The sequence below is a fragment of the Lissotriton vulgaris genome, chromosome 4_1 (genome assembly GCF_964263255.1).
Source record: "Lissotriton vulgaris chromosome 4_1, aLisVul1.2, whole genome shotgun sequence".
Taxonomy (NCBI): domain Eukaryota; kingdom Metazoa; phylum Chordata; class Amphibia; order Caudata; family Salamandridae; genus Lissotriton; species Lissotriton vulgaris.
The window spans coordinates 1207472119-1207495375 of record NC_141691.1 but is presented as its reverse complement, the minus strand read 5'-3'; the positions used below and the strand labels follow the sequence as shown (position 1 = coordinate 1207495375).

The 23257-nt window shown below is 41.8% G+C and overlaps 1 protein-coding gene across 2 annotated transcripts in view; it reads right to left on the bottom strand.

Moving 5' to 3' along the window:
• LOC147723043 (poly(rC)-binding protein 3-like) overlaps positions 1-23257 on the bottom strand; it is a 2582273-nt gene that overhangs the window by 307079 nt on the left and 2251937 nt on the right. Inside the window, exon 1 of one of the 2 annotated variants that reach the window (XM_086965417.1) lies at positions 6580-6711. The exons of the other annotated variant lie outside the window; for it this stretch is intronic. The gene's annotated coding sequence lies outside the window, so the exon portion shown is untranslated. Of the gene's footprint in view, positions 1-6579; positions 6712-23257 lie in introns of those variants that run through there. 2 annotated transcript variants of the gene reach the window in all.

Below are 23257 nucleotides of genomic sequence, written 5' to 3'. Positions count from 1 at the left end.
CACTTGTTTTAAATATATTAAATAGCTGCTCAACTGTAATATTTTAGTTCTGATGTCACAATGCCTACTGCCAGTGCAAGGTGCCAATGTGAAAGAAAGGTCTTGGGGCACAACTCCAGCTGCAGTTTGAACAAGGAAAATGGCAAATAGCTGTTCTTTCTTCTGATACGTTGTTCAAAAAAGACAAAGTGATAAGCAGAAAGGAGATAATTATTGCAACATGTTTATTTTTTCTATGCTTCAAGTCATTGCCAGGAACATATATTCTCTCCTAGTTTCTACACAATATGCCCCACAACATGCTTTAAATCTGAGTGACATTAAACTGATTCAAATTTTGTGTGTGCAAATTACTAATTGGTTTTTAGTGCATTTAATTTCACAGTACAAATACCGCTTTTATTCTTTATGTCTGTAAGGAGCATGAAAAAGCAAGTCACCAAGGAATTAAGTGATTTGTGGAAAAGGTGATGGTATGACCATGTGTTGTCCCATACAGAATTTTTCTGAGGGTTTGCTATCAAAATATATTATAATAATATAAATATCGGCCTGCCAAAATAATATGGCAAACATTCTGACTACATAGTTTTCAGTCCAGTGTTCATACGTCATCAAACAGATATATACACACCTTGAATGTTTGTATTAGACTGGAATTAGATTTCTCTTATGCAATGTAATGTCACGTATTCTGTAGTTGTGCATTATCTTTGTTACAAGAAATTCCTGAAATTGTGCTTTTACGCCACATGATTGTACATCGTTTGTGGCAAAAACTTAGCAGGAGCACACAGGAACAACATGAATGACCAGAATGTGAGACGCTACTTACTGCGGCGCTTGTGTTAGTATTGTGGTATTTATAACATGAAATGCATCCGTGCAGCTAACACAAAGGCCAGTTTTGCTTTGACCGAAATGATGTGTAATTTTGCATAATCTTTTTGAAATTTTGCATAGTTATGCAAAATCAAATTTCATGATTTTCACACTCCCTAGTTTGTATCTGAGTTTCAACTCATTTTGTCAAAAGATGGGCTGATAAAATGCTAATTAGTGGAAAAATTAAAAAAAATAGTCAATTGCATTAATGTCACCAAGTGCAGAAGAGAACAGTGTGGCTGGGAGCCCTCTTGAGATGTTCTTTGGTTGCATGCTATAAAGGATTGTGATTTTAGTGACATGTGGTGTCGACATCATGTTTGATGGTAGATTCAATTGATCATTTTGTGATATCTACATTATGTTCAGTTGTTGGTTCAGCGAATGCTATTGAGTCCACATATTGTTTGCTTGTGAGTTCAGTGAGCCATATTGCAATATTGTATGTATGATGTGCCGTGTCTGGAAACTGTTTCTGAGACTTCCGGTATCCTAAGACTTTTGCAGGACACAGTACAGGGGGGCTTATCATGGCTCTCCTCAGGTTTTAAGTTGATACAAATTGACTATGGGATGATGAACTTGTACTTTCCCAGGGACACTGTTCTTGTTGATCGATAGACTTTTCAGGATTTCTGTTTTGGGCTACAGAAGATTCTCAGTGGAGAGAGCAGAACGCTATATTGGACATTACTCACTATTGATAAGGCTCTCAGTGGTCGTTTTGACCATCTGGAACTTGATTCCCGATACTAAGGATATAACTTTTAGGACATTTAGACACATTTATGAAGCTTAGATATACAACCTTACGGTGATTTTTATTTTATCATACATTTTGAATTACAGTCGTTGCCCTATAGGATCAGGACTACTTGACGAACTGTTAGCCTTGAAGAAGTCACTTGTGTGACGAAACACATGTCAGCTATTTTTTGGATTCAATGCAAGCAGCATTGAAACATTTGGCTCTTGATTTTTTTTTAATTATGATCGCCATACATACAGGATGGAAACACCATAAGTAGGCTGCTGAATGAGTGCTTTGGTACATGACTTTCTCAGTTAAGCACGGAAGAGTTTAACCAATCTGTTATGTGCATTTTTGGTAGTATGATGCATTAGTACCATGTAGCACCACACTATAAACAAGTATTCGAGAATCTCTTTACACAGATATTAGCACTTGCCAAATAGAGGAGCGGTCGATAAACCTTCACTACCCCCTCTTGATATTTTGTTTGTTTGCTACCAGTAACTGCTTCTCAACTTTCTCCACACTCTCCTCCATTGGCCACACAATCGATCAAGATCCGAAATCAGCTAGAAAAGTCCTGATTTTTGTGCACACTACTCCTTTTTGACGTGACCTTCTTGTTCTTTAGCAATAGGTAAGCATTGTGATCCCTAGAACTGTCGCTCTCTGGGATCCCATTTGGAACATCCCAAGTGAAAGATGCCTTTCACTGGCCTGCAGGTTCTTTCTGAGCTGAAGAACCCATTGAGGACCAACTTCAGATGACAAGAGAGCAACCACATCTCACGCATCTTTCAAATCCCATATTAAGGAATAGAAGGGCAGAGACCTCGATCTGCTTTGATGACAAACTCAGGGAGCAGTTATTGCTTGATGTGCTAAAAGAGTGAAACCCATTTGTGGGATAAGGATTCTACCATGACATAACTACCTCGCAAACCTGATTGACACCAGGATCCAACTGCATCAAATATGCTAGAAAGCAGAAAACATAAAAAATAATAAAAAGCATTTCCATTACAAGCACATGAAATCCTGCTGGCTGTAATCAGAGGCATCCATACAGTAACACCTCACACACCCACACACATACACGTGCACACACAACCCCCAACATACCTGTGCAAATACACACAGACACACACACACAAACACACACAATGACTCAAGACAAAATACAAATCTTTCTTTCAAATTTCTACACCTCATACATAAGCTCTTAATAACCTCACTAAGCTTAATTGATTGTTCTGGGATGAATACTCTTTTATGCAAAGAAGATTAGCAGGTGGCACCAAACACTACTTCGAGCATCAAATATTTTCTATTACTTTGCTGAATAAAATACGTTAGTTATGCAACTCATAGGTACAGAAAGATCATGAAGAGTCAAATGAATGTACAATCTGAGCCCCCCAGACTGGGGGCGTGAATGCTTAAACACTCTCTTACATCAACGTTGAGGTACTTTATTCTGTGTAATATACCAAAAAAATCCAATAATGTTTTACCAACTGGAAATGCCTACAAAACCAATGCCATATGTCATCTACACCACCCACATTTGTGCTGAGATTTATAATGCACTTGTGTTCTCCTTGTGTCACGCATTTTGTCTGAAAACCAGATTTACTATAGGCAGTAAACTTAGGTTTACACCAAAACGGTGCGCCTACCCAAGAGAGGTGTAACAGAATTAATATCCTTATTTCTCCTTGTTACTTCCACTTTCTAGAATGCAGCACAAATTGGCTTGCTGCCTTGCATGAAAAATTAGTAAAGCTGGCCTTGGTGTTAACTTTCTTTCAATGGTTTCTCACTTCCTTTGCCCTTCTTACGTCCCCATTTAACCCTTACATATGACAAGTCTGAAATTACTGAATTCCATATTGCAGATTAATGATAAACTTGAGCCTTTAAAATACATTCTGCAACACTTCTTGCTGTTTATAGTAAGAATATATTTATTTATGTTCATGAAAATTATAAGTTATTTACTATAATTTTCAATAAGCCAGATAACATTGCCAACATGAATAATATGTCCAGAGCTTCCATCTATTTTTAATAAAAACAGCTTTGACAAATATGTTTATATTCATATTCACATTATATCATGATAAAAAAACAAATAATTAACTCCAATACCACTGCCAAAAGAGGGAGAAAAATAAGTAGAAAATAAAACGTTAAACACGGGGTAAAAACTGCCTTAATCCATATCACGAAACTCAACACTATTTATTGAGAAGTAGCGTCAATTTTCGTTTCCTTGCATCCTTAATGTTACATCTGTTGTCCCCTGATGTTCACAGATCATGTTGCACTTAGTAGATTGCATTGTGACTGGAAGTCAACCTGTTCTGGGAGCAAAAAACAGCCCTACAAATCCATTTAATATTAGCCCCATATGCCATAGAGTGTGCATAGCCAAAACTATTTGGTATAAGGGGATATACCCCACATTTTCTAATGGGGACAAAAAGATTTAATTTTATAACACAATTTCCCCACCAGGTTAGACAAAAAACAATAGTTATTAGAGGCAGATCTGAAGATAAACTCAAGAAATATTCTAGTTCTGAAGGGTGAGAGAGGGGAGCTCCATTTTGATACAACAGCAAATCACTTGGAGCCAGATGTATGAATGCATTTTGTGTTCACAAAAGACGAAAGGTATAATTAGCAAAATCGGACCATTTGCGACCACAAAAGTACTTGTGGTCTGTAAAAAACACAAACTGCTATTAGTTGATATGTTACCAAATTGCAAGTTGGGTTTGCAACTAAATACTGAATCGGTATTTGGAAGGAGCGTGTTTAAGATGATAAGCTGGCCTTTTAAATACCGTTTCGGAAGAATTACAGTTTTGCAACCAAAATCTGGTTGCAAAACATTACTATTTTAGCAACTACACCAATGTAATGGTAACAAATACACAAATTGTAAGGGGTTGCAAAGGGACACCCTTCCCGTTTGTGAATGTTGACAAAAATATTTTAATACCTACTCTTAATAAATAGTATTTAAACTTTTTAAACACTTTATGATTTTCTTTAAGGAAAATTGACTACATTATTTAAAAAAAATGGTTACTTTATTGGAAAGCTATCATAGACATTGTGGTCTGTTGACCCCAGCAGGCCAAAATCCCTGTGATGGAAAAAAATCTTAGAGGGTCACAGTTTGCGACCTACTTCATTAATATCCATGAGGTAGGTCTAATTGCGACCCACTACGATTCTGTATTTTGCGAACCTATTAGTACATAAATGGGTTCCCAATGTACCACAGATTCGTACATCTGGCACCTACGGGTTTGTATGAATATTATATCCCTCCCCTTACCAAAATCAGGATTTTCTCTGATATTTCCCTATAGCTCGACGTTCTGAGGTAGACAATATCATCAGATGCAGTCTTGCAAGTACTTTTTTTTGTTTTATATCAAAACGAATGTGTGTGCGTTGGGGTGGGTGCGAGGACACTTACACAGACAACGTTTCCAGGGCAAGAGACCTGCGTGCTCCGAAAGCCTATACACTCAAACATGCCTCAGCCCAATCAAAGCATCACCTTGCGAGGGTGCTTGTTTTACCCGTTTATTTTGCCTTTTCAACACCCCACCAATGTTTTAAGAATGTTAATATATTTTAACATCAAATTATTTTATAGCGACATGGTACAAAATCTTTTCAGAACTCAAGACATACGGAAAATGAAAGACCAGATATAGCACAATGCAATAATGCATCGAAAGGGTGCCCAGCAGACACGCGAAAGGTGGGAGAAGCGGCATTGGGCTGCTGGGGCTCTGGGGGCGGACTCCATACTTCTGCTGCTCGCGCCATATAATAGTTCACGTCACGGCCGGTGACTGGCCTCTCAGCAACAAGGGCTCATTAAATAAAGACACGCACGGAACTCGGCGCTGAGCAGCGATTCCTGGTTTGCTCCATAGTGTACCTGTTCCAGCAGGCCCCCGGCCCAATATATACACTAAAGACACGGGGGAAACTATGCAAGACAATTCTCGTTGGAAGGGATGTATGTGCTAACTGCACTATGCCAGCCAGCATGGATGTACTGGCCTATAGGGAGGCAATGCCCGGTGACTGGTCTCAAAGGTCAGTGTGTGGGCCAGCTTGTGCTGTTTAAAGGTTGTTGTATGGCCCCGCTGGACTGTTTTTTTACCGATAATTTCCCGATATTAACACAAACATGCCTGCAGCAAGCTCAACTTCACGCAGTCTTACATGCCTTTAAAAACACGTTACTGCTTGTTAAGTACAAAACGGCATCAATTTGCAAATATAGGCCACATATAGGCCACATTTTTAGCTATCTGAGTCAGTGATGGGAGCCACTTTTATTTAGGCCTATGTTCGGTGCCAGACCGACCAGACATTCTAGCCAGAACGAAATACTTCTTCTACAAATGGGTCCTTCGGCCTCAAATCGTGATTTAAACAACAAAAACCCTGCCTGATCTTACCAAACGCAACCAGTGTGCCACACTTCCTCTGCCGGGAGGTGCTGCGCTGCATTTATTTGCTTGTGGCGCTGTCTATGGCCTAGTGACAATGTGACACCAATTCTCCAGTTCCGGAACCAGGCAAACCCGAGTTCTAATTATGAATTCGTCACTTCATTGCACTGTCAGACAGGTCCTGGGCAAAACACGGAATCTGTCTGTGCTGCCCCTGTTTCCGTCATGTGCCAAGCTTAGGAGCATGAAGTGTGGTATATACAGCATCCCTGGGTGAACGGTGCGTGGGACAGAACTCAAAACCCCCACCCCACGAGCGGTCCCTCAGGCGGCCTCGCATCCCCCTCTAAATGAGGCAGAAAAGACTGAGCAGCCAGGGCAAGAGGCGCGCCTGGGCGCCGTGCCACCTGTACCCAGCGCAGCCCTTGGCCTGGTGGACGCACTGACCTGCTGAGCGGCTCTCGAGCGCGGCACATCCAGTCCCGAGCGGCTCCCGACGCGGTCTCCTCTGCAGAGTGGCCGGAGCGATCGTCGTGCCTCCGTGCGCCGTGAAAGCCCCAGTGCGGACAGATGGCCCGGGTCCTGAGCCCTGCTGGAATGAAGCAGAGGCTTTGGCGCCCCTCCCTCCTCGCTTAGCCCCTGGCAGATAAGCCTGAGTCAGACGGAGTGAGCTCACAGGCCCTCCACCCCCCGCCCGGACCCCCACCCTCTGCCAATCATTTCAATTAGTGCCACATGAGAGGAACTTCTGCTCAAAATCTGCCTAAGAATGGGCCAGAGGTCAGACCAATCCCCTTCACCCCCACGATGACCAGTAGCTGCTATAAATAAACAAACAAAGGCTCTGACAAGGCCGGCCGATGGAACCCTAATGCGAGGCTGTGCTGCGAATTAATATAAATTGGAGTGGGCGCTCACGCGCACTGTAATGTATTCTGACGTATAGCTAGGGGGACCTCCTGTATATAGTGACAAAATACAGTACAATATGCGGTCTTTGATTTGAATGGGGATAATAAACGCATTCAAAGAACAATTTAGTAGTCAGTGTATTTTGCTTTACACATATTCCTTCTTAACCTTGTGTTATTTTCGGCCTCACTCCTAAAACGCAAGTATTATAGATATTTAAAAATAGAAAAAATATTCTTCCCCCACGTTTTATGTTTTACTTCCAGTTTGTTGAGAAATGTTGGGTGGGAACATTTTTCCATTAAAAAAACGTGGTTCAAGTGGTAGGCTTCTCAGGAGTCAAAATGCATAAAAAATGGGGGCGGGGTCAAACGCATAACTAATAAGCATTGACCATGTCAAGGGTTGTGGGAAGTAACCACTCAAGCGATTACATTGCATGCCTTAACAACACAGTCTTTACAACGACCACGTCGTTACCATGCATGCCTTTACAATGAATATCGTCGTAAAGGCATGATTGGTAAAGGCATATGCGTGGTAAAGGTTACACCCCAGCCCCCTGCCCTGAGCCCTGAAACCAGCACCCAGCCCTAAAAACGACCCCAACCTCCCACCCTGAGCCCTAATTCCCAGCCCACAGCCCTAAAACTGACCCCCACCCCAGCCTCCCCACCCTGACCCCTAAAAACTACCCCCATGCCCTAGGCACTAACAGCCAGATTCATGAAGCTTAATTGCGCTCGCAAAGGGCCAGATTCTGAGAATCTGGCCCTTTGCGAGCGCAGTTTTTGCATTTGGGATTCATCATCCCAAATGCAAAAATCGGTAAATGCGATTTCGCTAAATTGCGAGGAATTACATTTAAGGAATCTCTATTTGAGATTCCTTAAATGCAATTCATTAACCATTTATAAATTGCGAATTCGCAATTTCGGGCCGCTATTTACAGCGAGGTCAAACCTCGTGGTAAATAGCGAAAACTTAGAAAAATGCTTTTAAATGCATTTTTCTAAGTTGCATGTTGCACACACACATGTCCTTTGGACATGTGTGTGCGCAACACCAATGTAGATTACATATCAGGGGTGCTACAGGGTGTCCTTTGGACACCCCTAGCACCCTTGAAATCGCATCCTGATTTGCGATTAGCAAATTGCTAATCGCAAATAAGGAATAACTCCCCATTCATTCCTATGGGCTTTAGGCCCATAGGAATGAATGGGGAGTTATTCCTTATTTGCGATTAGCAATTTGCTAATCGCAAATAAGGAATGTGTAGGATTCGCATTTTATTTTGCGATTCCTACATGAATCCCGTTTTGCGAGTCTGTAATAGCGATTCCTTATGAATCTCTATTAAAGACTCGCAAAACGGGTCTTTGATGAATCTGGCAGTAAAACCCAGCTCCCAGACTTGATAAGTACCTGACCCCAGCCCTAAAAACAGAGAACTACTCACCAATCCACATCCTGATCCTTCCTGTTTCTTGCATTCTCATCTGGGCAGGAAGTCCCTCTAAGTCTCCAACACCTCCCACCCAACTCATTCTGTCCAAATCTAGAGCGCTGACTGCCTTTACCATGCATATGTCTTTACCGCCTTTACAATGGAAAACGTTGTAAAGGCATGCGTAGTGAAGTAATATGCGTGGTAAAGGCAACTGTGGTAATGCTTGCATTGTAGCGGCACGCATGGTTCAGACCGCAATGTGAATGTCACTTCCCATGCCAAAAGGGCCGGCTTTCAAATAATCAATCAAGGGTCCGAAAGATAAGGTTAAAAGACACTGGAAAGGAGGCTCTCCTTAAGGCAAATGTTGCGGACGTTCAAGTATATTCCTGCTACTCACAATCCGTAAAAGTGAGTAAAAAGTGTAGGGTACTGTGAAGCATTACACAAAATTAGCATGGGAATATATATATATGTGTGTGGAAGCAAAGAACTGTAGAATAATACTGGTGTATCTTAAAAGGTCAGGTGACAGTTGGACTGTCAAGCCAGACCTAAATATCCATGTACGTTAGTGACCGTCCTTCTCCAACTGTACTGCTGGCAGAGAAAAACACCATAATTATCTTGTTACCTAATAAACTTTCATACCATTACAATGTTATATGTGTGTCCCTGAAACTTCAAACTTAGACAGTGGGATAAATAAACAAAATAATCACAGCTGTTTAAAGGGCAAGCACTTTATTGTCGAAGCACACAACTTCTGTCCAATCAATCCATGTACTCCTGACAGCAAACATGTGGGCAGAGCCAAAGTGTCACGGCTGCCGCTCCTCGGGGTCAGAACGATGCTCAAATGGGGTCCACCTCATGACGTCCCTGCAATCTGGCTAACTGTATCATACAAAGCACAAAGGCAGTCAGGCAAGGGAAAAGGTAAGGGTAGGAGCAGCGGGGATAGGGACCTGAAACAAAAGAAGGCATACGTTAGGACACACCTCTATTTCTCTCTCTGCTTCTATCAGGATAGGTGGACTTCTGTACATACCTTATAACTCTTAGGAGGCGACCCCTTCCTTCTCTTGGAGATTCTTCTCTCCTTTAAAGCAAGGGTGGTCTAAAATGGAGAAGAACAACTACCTTATAATCTACTAGCAGCCCGTCCTGACCTTGTCCGGGAGCATTCAGGCTTCTCCTACCCCCGCCTGCCCCGACATTGCCCAGCAGCCCGTGCCCCCGCCCGCTCCGTTCCCCGCCTGGCCCGACATTGCCTTTCCTCTTGCTTTCTTTTTTCCCGCCTGGCCCATCCCCTGCCTGGAATGTTCCCGCCTGCCCCGACATCGCCCGCTACATTCCGTGCCTGGCCCGACCCCCGCCTGGAATGTTCCCGCCTGCCCTGACATTGGCTTTCCTTACCTCAGCCGCCGCTCTGCTCTTCACCGCCTGTCCGCAAGCCTTACCTGAGCCGCCGCTCTGCTCCTCACCGCCTGTCCGCCGCCGCTCCTCCCCCGCGCCATGTCCGTCTCTCCGCTGCCCCCACCACTGCTGGCCTCACGTCACCGCTCCTCCCCCGCGCCATATCCGCCGCTCCTCGGACGCCTCTCCTCCCCGTGCTGACGTGAGCACACACGGCGCGGCCGGCGCTACTTTGAGGGGGGGGGGGTAATTTAAAAAAAATATATAAATATTGTAAATACCGGTTAATTTTTACATTTATCTAGCCTATAACCATCTACACACCCTGCCGATTTCAACGGTGTATCGGGTGTGTAGATTGGCGCAGTGGTTCCCGAGTTTACCCGCTTCAAAGCCTGAAAGTTTCTCCTTTATTATAGTAGTATAGAAATACCGGTTAATTTTTACATTTATCTAGCCTATAACCATCTACACACCCTGCAAATTTTAACGGTGTATCGGGTGTGTAGATCGGCGCAGTGGTTCCCGAGTTTACCCACCTCAAAGCCTGAAAGTTTCTCCTTGATTATAGTAGTATAGATACCGTGAAATACACCACACACTCTTGCTTCCTCACCACACACCTGTATACATACCATGAGGTATTAATAGAACAAACTGCAAGGCTCAGGAAATTAAATGTCTCAGCTCTCCTACGAAGATCATGCTCCTTACCCCTTAGAAGTTCTTGGGTACTCCGAAGGAGTAATTGTGGAGTGGAGAAGTGTGGCTCACTGGTTAGAGGAGGCAGACCTGGAAGCAGTGGTCAGCCCGGGACCAGGGTTCAATTCCCGGCTCGGCGGGGTCTTGAGTCCTAAAATGTCCATGGACTCGACAATTCTAGCTCCGGTGCCTACTCGATTCAAGGGTTCACACTCTGCGACTCTGGGCAATAGCTTGCTTAGTCTCCACAACGGCCCCTCGCGGCGGGATGCCTGGCTTTCACCTTGCGGATACACTGCGGATCTCACAGGGGAATACCAGGACGGGTTCCCTAAGCAAGCGCTTAGAGACCAGTTGGTGATTTGCGCTATATAAATTCCTGTACATTTACAGTAATTGTAAATCAGAATAAGCAAAAGAATTGGAGTAAAGCCTACCGGCTGATTCAGGGAAAGGACTGGAGGTACTTCAAAGCCTCTTGAAAAACCCGTTCTATGAGGGAATAACCGGAGAGTTCCAGGAGGGGCAATCCAGCGTCTCCTGACTCTAGAGCAACAGAAGGACTCACTCGAGTCACTAATCCTCACAATACGGTCGGGAAGGGTGAAATCCGGCCTCTTCCCAACTGGAGAAAATAAAGATCTTACCCGCTTTTCGGGCTTCAGCAGTTTCAATCCAATCACCGCATATAAAGCACAGCACGGGGTGAAGGTGACGCGGAGGGGGCAATCCGGCGTCTCAAGCGTCACCAACCCCGTAACCCAAGAAAACCCAGTGCGAACGCTGAGGGGGCAATCCAGCGTCTCAAGCGTTCGCAAGTACGCTGAAATGGTAGCGCCAGCCGGCAACTACCTCCAAAGCCCAGCAGTCGACTCCTTGGAGCCAACGTTCGGCAATCCGCTCCGCAGCCACGAATCAGTCGGCACAATACGATATAAGCAGAACCCCGCAGCATTCGCCGCGGAAGAGCGTCCACAACAGACGACTCTTTGGAACAAATCACGTGCAACTGCTCTAGCCGCGCCTAGAACTTATGTCTTCTAGTTCTGTCCCCCTTCAGCTCCGAGCATTATGGGAGATGTGGTGTACTTCTTATGCAGGCACAACCAGTCAACCCCTGACACAAAGCCCCTCTATAGTGATGCTCACATCATTGTATGGCGACAACTGCACTTTGAAGCCAGCCCATAAAAGGCCAAAATATATTGTATACTCATTGAGAGGTAGCTGTTCCTACAAGAAGATGATATATATATTGTGGTAGGTAGCCAAAATATCGAAATTAAAATATCGATATACAATAATATCCATGATTTAATTTCGATGGTATAGAATATCGATGTGCTATAATATCGATGGACAGAATATCGATTTTAAGGTATCTATGTTATTAATATCGAAGTTTTGTTTAGTGTTATGTATTTTATTACGTATTTTATATGTTTGTTAAACATGTTTTTTAATGTATGTTTAGAAATTGGAAATTTTGTTTACATTTTGCGTTTTAGTATCAGAGCGGGTTGTGGGTTTATAGGGGAATAGGGTGGGAAGTAATTTAATTATAATTAATTAATTATTATGTTTTTAAAATATTTTTGATTAATAATTAATCGTGAAAATAATAATTAAATGGCAATTAATTATTATTAATTAGTTAATTAAATTAGAGTTAATGTAGTAATATTTTTTATTTTTTGTTATTGTTAGTAATAATTAATTGGTAATTACTTATTATTAAGTGATTAAATGATAATTACATTTTTAATGTGATTTATTTATGTGTAGTGGGTTGTGTGTTTATAGGGGAATAGGGTGTGAAATAATTAAATTAAATTAATTAAAGAGATTGCATTTATTTATTGGTCTTTATTATTAATTAATTATTAATTAATTAATTGGTAATTCTTTTTTAAAATTAAGTTATATTAATTATAAAGAATTTATTAATAAATATTGTTTATTCTTGTAAATTTCTTGTAAATTAATTATTAATTGGTCATTAATTATTAATTGGTAATTAATATTCGTCAATTAGTTAATTTATAAATACATCAATTTAATAATATTAATTGTTATTAATTGATTAATTGATATTTAGATTAATTGTGTTTTTTTGGATGTGTAGTGTGTTGTGTGTTAAAGAGGGAGTAGTGTGGGAAGTAATTTATTGTTATTTTAGTAAATATTAATTATAAATATTTGGTATTTAGTAATATATTTTTGTAAATAAAATTTACATCTTTTTTTTCTTAAAAAAAAAAGTAATTTTTAAGTATGTTAATATAACGCCTACGCTGTCCTGCGTTTTCGCTACTATTGCACCCTCTGGAGTGGGAATAGTAATTTTTACCCCCACGCTATCCCACGCTTTTTCTACTGTTGCACCCTCTGGGGTTTGAATAGTAATTTTTACCCCTACGCTATCCAATGTTTTCCCTACTGATGCAATATGTGGAATAAGTATATATATTAATTTATATGTAAAGTTTTTAATTAATTTTAAATGTATATGTATTAGTTATTATTTTTTAAATATGTTTTAATGTTTATATCTGTAATTTGTTAAATTATATGTATTTTTAAATTATTTTTACATTATTATTAATATATTTACAAAAACTATATTTTTACTTCGGTATTTTTGTACAACTATATATATATTTTTTAGATATTTTTGTACTTACCTTTATGTAGATAGAACTTCAATATTTTTGATGTCGATATTTTTGCTTCGATATTTTTGTATGTCTATATTCTGTCTGTCGATATTATGTCATAGATCCATATATTGTAACAACTCGGAAGGACCAGGATGCACACTGGTTCTGGGTAAATAGAGTTTTATTTTCTTTACAGTTCTTTTGTATCTACTGGTTAGTCAATCAGCTGCAAAGCTAGAGGGGTCCGTGGTGGCGGGAGTATTCCGGTACTTCTATACAGCTAGCTGGCTTGTCCTCGAACATCCATCAGTCTGTACTGCTCTGCAGCTAGCTGGCCGGGTCTCAAACTTCCTTCAGTCCGGAGAGTGTATGGGAGCCCCAAAACAAAAAGGAAACAAAGGATAGGTTTACTATGCTGCTATCCGATACTCTAAATCCCAAAATAAGGGCCGGGAGTGAGGGAACACCTAGGGCACTCGTGGTATGTGCACTCTATTTACAGCAACGAACAGTGCTTAGGTGTGGCGTGTTGTGTCTCTCACAAGGGTACAGGGAGTGAGGGATAAGTACAGGGGGTTGACGAGTGCTTTGAGCCAGGACACTGAGAAACATCTTAAGAGCGGCCCGCCCCCCTACCAAACCCACGATACGTTCACATACCTGGGTTAGCCACGTTCTCTCGTGAGCGTGAAACGTGGATTGATGGGGTCGTTGGCCTCCTGGCTTTACTCCTGCAGGTGCTGCGTTTCCTCCACCTAACAGCTCAACTCGGCTATCATCAGGTCCTTCCTTCCTCCTCGTTCAAGTCTCGTCTCTCCAGCTCTCTTCTTCTGCGTCGGTGACATTCCACTCCTGGAGGTGGGCTTCTGGGCTTCTATCCAATTTCCGACCGGCGAGATTCCCTTGGGGCGGAGTCTCATCTCAGAGACCAGTTAAAGGAACTGTGTCCTTTTTCTTCTTCCTCGTCCGGCTCGGTATTCCATGCCCAGGTCTCCTGTTGGGAGAGAGAGAGGGACGGAGGTAAGGCAGTCCACCAGTCCTTTGTGCCCCTGGTAACCCCTGCGCCTTGTCCGCCCGGATATATATATATATATATATATATATATATATATATATATATATATATATATATATATATATATATATATATATATATATATATATATATATATATATATATATATATACCAAACAATTCCCAGTTTTCACCGAAAAGACGGACACCAACCAGGATACGGACCACACGGCAAGATTCAAATTTTAAAGTGCTTTATTTTCCCATCCAACAGACATGACGCGTTTCGTCCGGTTAGCCCGGACTTGATCACATGGCATGTCGTGACCACCACAGTGCATATATACTGTTTCCAATTAACATCAGCTCCTCCCTTCTTTGACAAAGGATATGGAAAACAGACTTTGGTACTTATTTGAATATAAATACAATTTATAAATAAATCTATGTAATTTGTTAAGTATATATAAATGTATCAGTCCATCACGCCATAAAATAGAAAAAAACAGAGCAAAAAAAGTGGGACATATATACAATTAGTGATGCAAAGTGCTACAGATATAATGGGCCAGTGCCCGTAATTGACTCAAGAGTATATTCCATGAGCATCACAAATCCATTCTTATTCGTGGGCCAAAAATCATCATACCACAACAAACAAATATATCATGGACCAAATCCGTATTTGTTAGCATGTATTCCAAAGCTGGTAATTAACAACAATAAGGAGCCTTTATAAAAAGAGAAAACAGTTAAATATTCCGATTTAAATTTACATAGTGCAAAAAGAAAAATCTAATCAATATTCGAATCCTTGATAGCTGATAAGAAGCAAAATACATCACATTTTCACATCATATTCAATATTGGTATATGACACTAATTCATATTTTAATTCAGTCATATAGTGTCATCATATCTAGATGTGTAAATAGCGAGGCATCAGAGATATATAGTGACAAGTGCAATGTAGAAAAGGGAATCAGAACATGGCACTGATTAAATCAGTGTCTCTAGCTCATACTATATCCGAATCTCAAATATATATGACATAACTGTCCATATATGTGCAAATAGCAAAGCATAAACATTTCACCCAAGAAACACCAGATAAAAACCAGTAAAACCAAAAGACATTGGTAAAACTCGTTAAAATCCAATATAAAAAAGGCAAAAATATCCGCACAACATCATCTAGACGTATAAAATCTTTAAAAGACAGTTATAAAATCAGGTTATAAAAATCATCCATAATGCGGAAAATTTGAGTAGAACAAGATAGCAGCAAACAGATTCATAATATCTCTAAAAGTTTGCTCAAAAACATTTATAAGAAATTATATAAATCTTCCCCTGTGTTTAATCCATTCGGTATCTTAGTATCAAAATGCATAATATATCGACTTTCCAGCTGTCTAAGTTTTTTATCCCTGTTTCCTCCTCTAAATTCTTTAGGCACCGCATCTAGTACAAAATAAGTTAAATCATTAAGATTATTATTATGTACAAGTTTAAAATGGCGGGCCACAGGGTAACTGGCATCCGAATTAACAATTGCTCATAAATGTTGTAAGATATGAATGGCCACAGGCAATTTTGTGCTGCCTATGCATTTGAGTTTGCAAGTGCATTCGAGGACATAAACAGCAAATTCAGTTTTGCATGAAAAAAGACCTTTTAGTTGGTATAATTCTGTAGAGAAAGCATCTTGGACCTCCCTTGTATTGATACCAAATTTGCAGGCTCTGCACGAGCTGCATCTGTAGAACCCTTTCCTGTTGGTTAGCCAGTCACTCTTTATATTAGTTTTAGTAGCTACCTCTGGCATAGTTTTGACGAAAGCGTCCCGCATAGAGGGATCTCTTCTATAAGTAATGCTAGGGACAACTTCAATTGGGGAACGTCGTTTACGATGCAACTTTTAGCACGCAGTGCTATTACAACGCGGTTTTTAAATCGCATTCTATTACAACGCATGACTCTGGGGGGCGCTCAAGGATAGGGAATACTTTTAATTTACTTTCCAACACCTTCCCTAGTGTCAACGGGGACTGGTGTTGGAATAGTAAATTAAAATATTCACTATCCAACACCCCTTTCTGTTATGCGTTGTAAAAGAATGCGGTATAAAAACCGCGTTGTTACAGCATGCGTGCTAAAAGCATGCGTTGTAACAACATACATCCCTTCAATTTCAGATTACAGGGTTATATCAGATTTGAGAATAGGCCAATTTTTAGCTATTATATGTCTCACTTTCTTATGTTGACAATTATAGGCCGTAATTAATCTGATGGGTGCTTTTTCATCAGTGGTTTCAATGTTACCTTCCAACAGGGTTTCATTGGGTAAAATTGTAGGTGTCTCTAATTTCAATAATGATTTCTTAAGATCTTCCATTTGATATCCTCTGGCTATAAATCTTAGCACTGCTTCATCTAGGCAAGTTTTCAAATCCTCAGCATTACTGCAAATTCCCTTGATCCATAAAAATTCCCCATATGGGATGCTTTTAATAAGGTGTCTCGGGTGGGTACTACTGGCATGTAGAATGGAGTTACCAGCCGTAACTTTCCTATGTAGTTTGGTGTTAATTAAACCTTTAGAAATATAAATTTCTACATCTAGGAACTCCACTCTTTCCTTGCTTATGTTAGCAGTGAATTTGAGATTCAATTTATTGACATTAATTTTATCAATAAAAGTCTGTGCTGATTCTACAGAGCCCTGCCAAATGACACAGACATCATCAATAAATCGCCACCAAGCAACTACCTTATTTGAGAAGTGTTCTTCCAGGATGGGCTTTAGGACATGCTCCTCCCACCATCCCACATGTAAACATGCAAAACTGGGGGAGAAGCATGCCCCCATCGCCACACCCCTGAGTTGCTGATACACCACTGCATTGAACAAAAAGTAATTATGTTTCAGACACATTTCAACCATTTTCAGGATCATATTGTTATGTTCATGGAATTTGATCTCACGTTTAGACAGGTAAAAGCTTACTCCTGCTAGACCCTGTTCATGCTCAATACTGGTATACAGGGCACAAATATCCATGATAATAAAACAGTACTGGTCACACCATACTATTTTAGTGAGTTTCTCCAAAAAATGACCCGTATCTTTAATATATGAGTCAAGGGCTTCCACATAATTTCGGATAAAGAAATCCACATATGTGGAGATAGGTTCCATATATATATATTAAAGAAAAGATTGATGGCAGTGGTTCACAACAACAGCCAGCACCTCCGTACAGTTTGCATCAAAAAGTATAAGGCGAAAAAATGTCCTCCAGCGTGCTCAATGTCTAGCACCGTGCCATCCACAATGCTAATCTGCATATAGAGGAAACCTCTGTATACATGAAATAATACATTAATTTACAGAGCACATCACAAAAAATCGTTATCTACTGACTCATGAAAGTCAGGGTTCAGTTTAATGACAATAGAAACAAATGACAAAACATATGTGGTAATCTGAGATCTTCACCACAGTTGACACGTCGTTGCAACAATGAGACAGCCGACACGTGTTTCGTCGTAAGACAACCTTTTTCAAGGCTCAAGATTATGTTGTGGTATCTGAAAAATAGATGAACCCTTTCTTCCAAGTAACCAAAGGTACGGATAAGATTGTCCAATTATTGCGTTCAAGTAGATAGCAGACCAGTCATCCGCTATGTAGAACTGGTGGGCCCACGGAGCGGGAGAAAAAGTAGATGTCGAAGCCTCATATGGTAATGATTTGTAGGCTTTCATATTCAGAAATGGCAACCAACTTAAATATCCACCAGCTTACTCTACGGAAGGGTAACGTCACCCTTCTGTAGAGTAAGCTGGTGGATATTTAAGTCGGTTGTCGTCTTATTTCTCCATCATTGCCCATAGCCAAATTGCATTGAGTAATTGAGTCGTGAGGTGAACCGCTTTCCTCATGGAGGGTTTGGGAAACTTCTCTGATGAAATTGTGACTTAGAATCTGACTTTACCATTAAAGAGGATATTACATTACAATTAATTTGAGGGTAAACACCTTGTTTCTATCGGATCCCAATCAAAACCTATCACTTTGGAGAACAGAGCACAAGCACTTTCGTACTAGTGAGCAGTGGTAAAGTAGCCCCAAAAAACAGGAGGGGTGAAGGCAAAAGGTTTGGGGGAAGACCACAACAAGGATGTTAGGTCTAACATTGATGATATACTGAAACACACCTCGCGGCAGTATATATGACATTATCACACATTTTATTTATTTATTTGTTTTAAATTGTATTTTTTCTTTTTTGGGGGAAGCCCCTAAAACACCCTTTAATAAAAATTGCCTATCACCACCCTTTAGCACCATCCGCCCCTAAATCCAAAGATTGCCCTTCCACCCTTTACCACTCTTCACTCCTAAACACTAGAATTACCCATACCAACCTATACCACTGTCCACTCCAAACCCTAAATTACCTTCCCACCCTTTACCACAACTCACCCCTAAACCCTAAAATTTCCCTTACCAACCCATACCGTTACCCACCCTCAACATTATCCTTGCCACCCTACACCACTACCCATCACTAAACTCTAAAATTACCCTTACTAGGATGTCACCAAATCGCTGATGACAACGCAGCACTTCAGTGAGTCTCCACTCTGAGTTTCACTTATATGATAATATGCTGGAGAGTCTGTGATCCTTGTAGCCAAGGGAAGCCATGTGACTATACCTGCACACTGCAAGGCTAGAGAGGCCTGAACTGGAGGCTGGCGGTGGTCCAAGTGAGTGGGTAATGCTGAGGAAGGAAGGGCTGGGAAGGGCAGGGAAGCAGAACAATGGCAAAACAGATGCTGAATGTGAATCATCCATTTCGGATGGAAAGCACTTGGCTTCAGTGCACTGTACTGTGACGGGGGAGAGGTGGCTCCCATAAAGTACCGAAATGCCAAATGTCAGACTGACTATACTCCTCTTAGATTCAAACTCAGCTATCATCCTAGCCCCGGGGAGGAGAGACACAAAATAACTGATAAGCGGACTGGATACTTTATAGCTCCATTCTGGGATTCACAAGGGACCAGCAGTGAATCTATTTGTTACCCTGTTAGTTGGGGTTTTAGTGTGGAGTTGGTTACTACCCCATTAGTGTTATGGGTAGTAGTGATTTCTGGCAACCGATACTTTATCCTTAGAAGTGTGGGGTGTGGGGAGTGACAAGGTTATGGGGTCATTAGTTGTATCCCCTAGTTTGAGTTGTGTATACAACGCAGTGACAGCAATATAGCCACAGTACGGTGCCGAACGCGTGGTGCGTGGCATCAGGAACGGAGCCACACAGACCCCCAAACAAACAGTACCTTTGGATAACAAAGTCTATGATGATGCACTGCATTGTGGAGGTGGGGCGTCAGTGCTGAGGTCGAGGCCGGCTCCCTAGCTGCTATGGGGAGGCAAGGCATTGTGTCAGCGAGGAGGCAACGTTTCGAACAAGGGAAGTTAGTTACGTCAGTGGTGAGGCGTGGGTTCCTGTGAGGCGTTGCGAAGTCGGCAAGTTCATGGAGTCACCCTCAATGGTTATCGGCGCCGTAATCACCAGATGGAGGCGCCAGCGATGATGGAGTCTGTACGAGCGCTGATGTGGGGAAATGCTGATAACCATTTGTTTGTTTTCTATTATGCACACACGCACTTTATAGAAGCAGTAGCAAAATATAACTTTGGTCCTGAAGAAGCAGGTGATACACTTAGTATCTGCAACTGCAGAAACATGTCGACCATTCTATACATGCAGTAGATATTTGTTTAAAACTACTGTTATTTTGCACTTCACGTTTTTTAATCTTGGAAGTGGTTTGCTCTTCATTAAAGCCTTTTTTGCATCCACTATCCTTTTTTAACCACTCTCTCACTTATTTTTTGTGCACTGCTTTTCAGTTACTTACGTCTGAGTGTACTGATTGTACGTCGTCGACATACCACTTGGTGAGACTTGCCCAAATGATGAGAAACAGGGCGGTCCAGAGCGTGTAACTGATGGGATTCCATATCACAGAATGATGGGTCCAAGCGTATCATGTAGTGGACTAGACACATTTTTGAACACAGAGTTCTGAGTTTCTTTTAGACCCATAGTTATTATTATTGTAATGAAATGCTGATAACTTCAGGCATCGGCAGGCATCAGAGGGCGTCAGAGCTGCAGTGCTGGCCGGGTGGTGCATATTTCACTCCACGAGCAGTGCCCCTGGCCTCAGTGGAGGTCGTGCCATCACAGTGGCATCGCTGACGGCCTCGGAGGCAGGTTTTCTTGCTTCTCTTAGGTTTGTTCCAGCTCCCAACAGCAGGAACAACCTCCAGAGGCTCAAAACTGGAATAGGTACCTCCTGGCAGGTCAGAACTCTCAGGAATAGATTTCAAGGGGGCTGGAGGTGAGGTCTTTGTGTCCCTGAGACTTCAGAAGAGGAGGACCACACACACCGGCCTTTGGAGATTCTTCTTCAAGCAGGTTTACAGCAAAGTTCTAGTCTGTTTCCTTTCCTTGGCAGAAGCAGCAATTGCAGACCAACCCAACACAGCACACAACAAAGGGGCAGTACTCCTCCTCACAGCTCTCCAGCTCTTCTCCTTGGCAAAGGTTCCTCGTGAGTCCAGAAGTGATCTAAAAGTTTTGGGGTTTAAGGTCCACTACTTATAACCCATTTTGTGTTTTTTCTCTTTGATCATGGGTCTCTGAGCCCAGTCCAAGCCAGTTCTGTCCTCACTGGTGCAGTATGACCACAGTGGGCGGAGACAGCATTGTGGAAGGGAGACGGGCCCTAATCAGGTGCAAGGAAAGCTCCTCCCACTACTCTAAATGCAGCCAAGGCCTATTCAGCTCAGCACTGAGTTATCCAGGAAGGGCCAGACACACCTCAACCCCCCCCCCCCAGTGGTTGTCTACAGTGAATGCACATCCCCAGCCCCTGTCCCTCCAAAACCAGACAGTCATGCCACAAACAGGCAAAGGCACACAGAATGGTTAAACAAAAAAATGCCTACTTAAAAAAGTATTTTCAAACACATAATTTTTAAAAAACAGCACTTATGACCAGAGAGGCAAGAAAAAATCTTGTCATTCTGGATAATCATGTAATCTTCCTGTGCCTTAAAAGGTGAATATGAAGTCGTGTAAGGTAATTGGTGGTCATGTAAAGCGCTACAATGCATACATGCAGAGTTTGTGCTATATAAAACTTCAAAAAACAGAAAATTTTTCTCCAAGATGCGGACGATGCTACAATTATCTTGTGCCATGCCCTGATTTTAAATACCGAGATTCCAACACTTCTAGGCAGTAGAAAGAGGTACACGTACTACTAAAATGACAAAAATAATGACGTGAAAGAGGAGTGCTGTCTGTCCCCTTTTCTAACGAACGGATGGATGAATACCTGGAGATAATGAGGATGATTTAGACTTCCCCCTAACAAATTAAAGGAGCTCATTAACCAGCAATGTCACTGATTTGTGCAGATGCAGCACCACTGTTTGACTACCCACAGGGGACAACAGCTACTTGATACCGCCCTAGACCCTCAATCCCATACTGGTTGACTATCCATCAAGAGAATACTCAAATAATGAATGAAGCTTGTTTTACGGGCCGTTGAGGGCTAGCTGACCTGAATTTATTTAAGAAATGACGGGGAGATGGCTTTGCAACTGTGCCCAAGATGGAGGTGAGCAGCACGCACAACTAAGCGAAGTTAAAATTCATAGTCAGCCCAGCTGTTGAGCTGGTCAGTTTAATGTCAAGGAACGGTTGATTAGTGCTTGGGTGGGGGGGGGGGAGAATAAATTTTCCTACAAAGGTCTCAACTACAAGTCGACATTTATAGAAGGGGGGTAAATCTGCTTGTGAAATAAATTATTGGTTTCATGCAGTATCAGATCACAATTATTGTGCAACATGCCACACACCTGTACCAATGTCAATTGTTCTGAAATGCGCCTGTCCGTGTTCATTGCCTTGTTAGGGATAGTGCTCTGATATGGCTTGAGCTAGCACTGTATAAAAATACCATCAATTAAATACATGTAATAATATGCTGAAAATGTTAACCGACAAAGGAAGCACATAACCAAGGTCACTTCAAATTTGAAATGTGGATAAAGTAATATTCATGGGCACTGTGAAGAGGGTCAACCAGACATTGTCACTGCTGATAAAATAAATGACGGCGTGACTCTGGAAATATTTATTATCTTCTCAGGCTGTGTGCTGGATAATTTCTGTTATTAAGACGGGGCAACTGACGTAACAGGCCTTTACTTATAATTGTGGTATGAACGACTTTGAAAAGAATTCCAATAGTGTATTTGTGTACAAAGTGTAGAAAAATCAGTATGTTAAGCTTTCCTTCATTGAATATGAGAGCGAGCTAATATTATGAGAGGATTCCATCCACCTAGTTGAACAAACCTTGGTCATAGGCTGGGTCCACATTTAGGGGCTGATTATGAGTCTTGTAGTCATGTGGAGAAGCGTGGCTCAATGGTTAGAGCGGCAGACCCTGATGCAGAGGTCTGGCCCAGGACCAGGGTTCAATTCCCGCCTCGGTGGCTCTTGGACTCAATCTCCCCGGACCTGATAATTCTCGCCTTGGTGCCTAGTCTAATCATGGGTCCCACTCTGTGACTCTGGGCAATAGCTTGCTTAATCTCCACAACGGCCCCAGCAGCGCTTGGATGCCTGGCTTCACCTTGGGGGTGCCCAGGAGTGGACATCTCACAGGAAAGCCAGGAAGGGTTCTACAGCGGTATGAATACAGCGCTACGAGACCTCTGGGTAGAAGGCGCTATATAAATACAAAACTCATTTACATGGACCACCAGACTCGTGGGGACATGGTGGTGGCGGTCTCCCGACTGCCCTATTATGTGTCAGGTGGTCCGACCACCACAGCCCTGCCACAGCCGCAGCCT